The sequence below is a fragment of the Mus caroli genome, unplaced genomic scaffold (genome assembly GCF_978045245.1).
Source record: "Mus caroli unplaced genomic scaffold, Mus_caroli_1 scaffold_6, whole genome shotgun sequence".
NCBI lineage: Eukaryota > Metazoa > Chordata > Mammalia > Rodentia > Muridae > Mus > Mus caroli.
The window spans coordinates 42579055-42585054 of NW_028227261.1; positions in this window are offsets into that span (position 1 = coordinate 42579055).

Below are 6000 nucleotides of genomic sequence, written 5' to 3' on the forward strand. Positions count from 1 at the left end.
GAGACAAATGTCAAATCACTGCGCAGTCTCTGGGCCCTCGACCTCTGGGTCCTAGTGCACCTCCGCCCTATGTGCAGAGGTATCATTCAGACTCATTCATTTCAAAAGAGGAACAGAGAAAAGTGCAGCAACTGTTCCCAGTCTTTGAAGGCGCCGATGGCAGACGCGTTTATGCCCGGGTGGAGTATTTACAGTTTAAAGAACTTGCGGAGTCAGTCTGTAATTATGGAGTCAATGCCAATTTTACTATAGCGCAAGTCGAAAGGCTTGCTACTCTGGCAAAGACCCCCGACAATTGGATGACTGTAGTGAAAGCTGCATGTCAAGCTTTACAAACTATAGAAAAGGCCTTACAAGATGTTCAATTACAACGCATTGACGAGTTAAAGTCATTTGAATTGTGCATATTAAAAACTGCACAGTTACCAACAGCAGTCTTGTGGCAAAATGGACCCTTATTGTGGGTCCACCCTAATGCTTCCCCTGCAAAAATCATTGAGTGGTATCCTAATGCAGGTGCTCAACTTGCACTTCGGGGGATAAAAGCAGCCATTACTCATTTTGGGAAAGAACCTCATAAGCTAATTGTGCCTTATACCTCTGCTCAAGTTCAAACCCTGGCAGCAACAACTAACGACTGGGCAGTCTTGGTTGCCTCCTATTCAGGACAAATTGATAATCATTATCCAAAACATCCAATTTTACAGTTTGCCTTAAGCCAAGCCATAGTGTTTCCAGTAATAACAGCCAAACACCCACTTCCGGATAGGGTAGTAGTGTATACAGATGGATCCAAGTCTGGCATAGGTGCATATGTAGTAAATGGCCAAGTAACATCTAAACAGTATAATGAGACATCACCCGAGTTTGGTAGTACCAAGTTAAAGGGAGGGCTGATGATTTTGAATAAGCGCCTTGACCTGGCAGAGGAACAGATAGGCGTTCTATACTAGTTGGCCCAGTTGGGTTGTGAAAGAAAGTTGGGAGCTCTGTGTATTACCAGTGTACAATATGAAAATTTTACTTATGCAGCTAATCTGTCTAGACAGCTTTCCTTGTATCTTTCAGGAAATTGGTCCGAGGGATTCGATGAGACTCTTGAGGCCCTGAGGGTGGCAGTTTTAAAGATCAACTCAACGCGAGTGGACCTGTCATTGACAGAGGGCCTCTCCTCCTGAATTTCATCTGCATTTTCTTATTTTAAGGAATGGGTGGGGGTAGGTCTATTTGGTGTTGCCACCTGCTGTGGACTTGTGTTCATGCTCTGGTTGGTTTGCAAGCTCAGAACCCAACAAACAAATGACAAGGTTGTGATAGCTCAAGCACTTGCTGCCATTGAGCAAGGGGCCTCCCCCGAAATCTGGCTATCTATGCTCAAGAATTAGTTGACATTGGTGGCTGGCCTCTTTTGTAGAGTTCTCCCTAGGTCATTTAGTAGTTACTGTCACATAGCACTGTGGTATCCAGGGTTGGGCAACTTTCCTCATGCACAGATCAACCTAAGACACGGGGCCCAGTGGCAATAGGGTTACCCTATGACGGGAAAGGCTGTGACATTAGAGGAACGACCTAAGACAGGAGCCACAGCAGATGGACATAATTACACAGACCTAGTCCAGCATCATTTTAATAAAATAAAAAGGGGGAGATGTGGATAGCCGTGCCGCAAGCAATCGCCATTATAAGATGGTGCTGGCCTCCGCTGTGCCTAACTAGTAAACAAGCCTTGTATGCAGGTGCGAGATTGAACTCACACCTAGTCACTGCCCATCTCAGAGCGTAGTAATGGGGTGATGGGCGAGCAACAAATCAGGAGCTGACATGCCACATCAGGTGCTGAAACGCCATGGCTGAGGGCTATATAAGCAACGCTATTTTCCGGGGTCTGGGTCTTCCCTCTTGAAGAAGCAATAAAGCTTTTGCTGCAGAAGATTCCTGTTGTTCTTGCCAGCGAGAAGGATAGCTGGGGACACTTTTGAAACTTGTTCTCCAGTGAAATTACATTGAGGTGGAAGAATCTTTAAGAGCTGGGGCCTAGGGCAAGGTAATTACATCATGAGAACACTGTCCTCAGAAAAGCCTGGGTTCTGTATGGACCCCAGTTAGTTCTCTCTAGCACAGGCTGTTGTAAATTCATGACCCATGTATGTGGCTATTTCCTTTCCATTTTTCCATCATGTTTCTGGTGCAGCCGAGGAGCTTTTTCTGTGATGTTGGCACTGTTGTATTATAGAAAAAGAAAAAGAAGCCAGAGATGTATTTGGTAGAGGCACAGTATGTTGTTGTGAGAAATAGGTACCTTTGAGGGCCTATGCTGAGGTGTGCCTTCCCCCTGAGGTACCAGCCATAGGATGGTATAGAAAATACTTTATTTAGGGCATGGAGAGGGGAGTTGAAGGGGTAGTAGAGACAGAGAAATTGAGAGAGAGAGAGAGGCCAACCATGAGCACTTGGAGAGGGAGGGGGAGGAAGTGGGAAGAGAGTGGGAAGAGGGTAAGGGAGCAAGATCAGGAAGAGAAAAGAATAGTGTGAGGAGGGGGCAAGCAGCCAGTTTTATACTGAGTCAGCCATACCTGGCTTTTGTCAGGTTCTGGGAGTCTCCCAGCCCAGAGAGGGTAGTAATGGAGTCACAGAGTAGGACTTTGGTGTGGCTTTAAAGTCTGAGAGTCTCTGGACCTTCTAGCTATCAAACTGTACCCAAATATGCTAATGATTACTTCTTCTTTCTTCTTCTCCTTCTCCTTCTCATTCTCCTTGCCTCCTCCTTCCTCCTCCTCCTCCTTCCTCCTCCTTCCTCCTCCTTCCTCTTCCTCCTTCTTCTGTTTGTTTGTTTGCTTGTTTGTTTTTTGAGAAAGGGTTTCTCTGTGTAGCCCTGGCTGTCCTGGAACTCACTTTGTAGACCAGGCTGGCCTCGAACTCATTTCTGGGATTAAAGGCATGGACCACCACATCTGGCTTAATGATAACTTCCAAAAGTCCTAAAAATGTTCTAGTTCTTTTTGAGGGTAGAAAGTTGCTGGCTTAGGTTATTAACAGTTGTAGCCTAAACAGCTGAGGATTTAGTATTGTGGCCTTTGCTCTTTCTCAGCAGGAACTGTTCCATCTACCTTTTAGCCAGCTAGTTGTAAGTCGCAAGAAGAAACAGGGACACTGAGAGAAGTCATTATAGAGTTTATTACTAAGATGGAAATTGTTTCTTATGAAAGCTTTCTAAGGGGAAAAGTGGAAAGATCCTAAGCAGGGAAAGGAAAAAATTTCTTATTTCTCTTCCTCCTCATCTCTTTGTCCTCAGAACATATACATCTTTCAGAATAAATGATCACATGTTTAAAAAATCATTACAACTTCACACAAAAAATCAAATCATAAATTGAAATAGAAGTTAACAACAGAGAATGCTTACATGCATATTCATTAGGAGTAATTATCTGGCTAAACATACATCACCTGTTTCAGCTCTACAGGTTCGGATTAAGACTATCACTAAGCTATTAGTGAAGTTTTGTATAGATAAACCTAGTGAATATTTTTTCTTCTGTCCTAGCACTTATAATAAATCACTAGTTCCCTTTATATGACCTTTGGTTGTTTTACAAGATTTTGGAATATATTCTGATTAGAAGAAAGTCTGGTTACAATATAAGGGAGACTGGCAGAATTCTCATTTCAGTTTTGACTATCAGAAAAGGACCTAATAGCAGTCCCACTATAAAAGAGCTTAATAATCACAGATATAATTATAGAAGTTCTTATAGGATCATCGTTAAGACTTAAGAAGTCATCTAGGCCCTGGCTTTCCCCTGTACTGGGGCATATAAAGTTTGCAATACCAAGGGGCCTCTCTTCCCAGTGATGTCTGACTAGGCCATCTTCTGCTACATATACAGCTAGAGATATGAGCTCTGGGGGTACTGGTTAGTTCATATTGTTGTTCCACCTATAGGGTTGCAGACCCCTTCAGCTCCTTGGGTGCTTTCTCTAGCTTCTCCACTTGGGGCCCTGTGTTCCATCTTATAGATGACTATGAACATCCACTTCTGTATTTGCCAGGCACTGGCATAGCCTCATATGAGACAGCTATACCAGGGTCCCTTCAGCAAAATCTTTCTGGCATATGCAATAGTGTCTGGGTTTGGTGGCTGATTATGGAATGGATCCCTGAATGGGGTAGTCTCTGGATAATCCATTCTTTCATCTTAGCTCCAAACTTTGTATTTGTAAGTCCTTGCATGGGTATTTTGTTCCCTATTCTAAGAAGGAATGAAGTATCCACCCATTGGTCTTCCCTCTTCTTGATTTTCTTTTGTTTCGCAAATTGTATCTTGGGTGTTCTATGTTTCTGGGCTAATATCCACTTATTAGTGAGTGCATATCTCATGACTTCTTTTGTGATTGGGTTACCTCACTAAGGATGTTATCCTCCAGATACATCCATTTGTCCAAAGAATTTCATAAATCCATTGTTATTAATAGCTGAGTACTCCATTGTGTAAATGTACCACATTTTCTGTATCCATTCTTCTGTTGAGGGGCATCTGGGTTCTTTCCAGCTTCTGGCTATTATAAACGGGAGTGGGTGGGTAGGAGAGCAGGGTGGAGGGAGGGTATAGGGAACTTTCGATATAGCATTTGAAATGTATATAAAGAAAATATCTAATAAATAAATAAAATGAAATAAAAAAGAAGTCATCTATTTGTCTATATAGCATCACTACAAGACAGAACATCTCCATAGATCTGTAGAAATATGCTCCTATGTGGTGTGCTATTATTTAGTGATTGTTATATATGTTTAATAATAACAGGAAAGCATATTAATAGCAGGAACCTTTCCTAAAATGAATTCCCTTCCAGCTTTGTATAATAAGGGTGAACCTGTTGCAGATTATAAAATAATATGAAGCAGGGTATCTCAGGAAGATTACCTGCTAGTTATCAGCTTGTCCTGTTATGAGTCCTGACAGTCAGGTAACTGTGGGGCAGAGCGTAGACAAAATTCCAACATTCCCCCATTTTGGTTTAATTAAAAAGTAAAAATTAGAAAGAGGTGATGGTGAAGTAAGAATAGGGTCATTGTGATTTTTAGCAACTTCCTGCTGTCTTTGGCAATGGGTCTCTGGGAAACCTAATCATAATCCTGAGCCAAACAAAACTTACTTTAAAAAATAATAACAAAGGTCAGACATTTTCTTGTAGCCACTCTAAACAGACTAATCTTGTGACCTTTTGAGAGGGGAAACGTTGGAACTTTTATACAATTCCCAGTGTCAGAGTGTTGGATTTCCATTTTTTCTACAATGTCTACTTTGTTGGAGGAAGGTCCATTCATATCTCAGACTCATCTCAACAGCATCTTTGTTCTTTTTCCAGTCCCCAAAAAGTACAGGGGTGCTAGAAGCGCTCTTTCATTCCACCCCTCAACCTCCAATTACAAAGTACACCTCTTTGAACTGCTGCACTATCTACAAGGCTGGGAAGGCAGCCCACCCCATAGAGGACACAAAGATCTTGCTTTACCTATATGGAGAAATGCCCAAGGCAAGCTCTCCTCACTTTAAATCTCCATCTCTGCTACAGTTGAACAGAATCTCAGCTGAATAAAGCCCCCTGACTAACCTGGATCCAGAAAGATAAAAGTTTACAGTAAATCATTTGTAATTCTCCATAAACTTAATACCTAGTTCCTATGGTAGGTAAGAAATCACATCCATTCTTGTGACATAAAAAAGTTACAGGATCTCAAAGTTTTAGAGACCTTAAGAGAAAACTTAGAAAGTCTTTCCTAGCTACTTTTCCTAGCTGCTGGCATAAATGGAAAATTTGAGGCACAAAGATGAATGAGAATTTTGTTAAGCACAAAAAGCTCCAGTCTTCAAAGAACTTATATGCTCTTGGGAAGTTGGAGATACATATTAGGTGGGTCAATGGATGGATGGATGGATGGATGGATGGATGTGAATCCACTCAATGCACTGAAGGCTTCTTCTCAGCCTCTCAGTA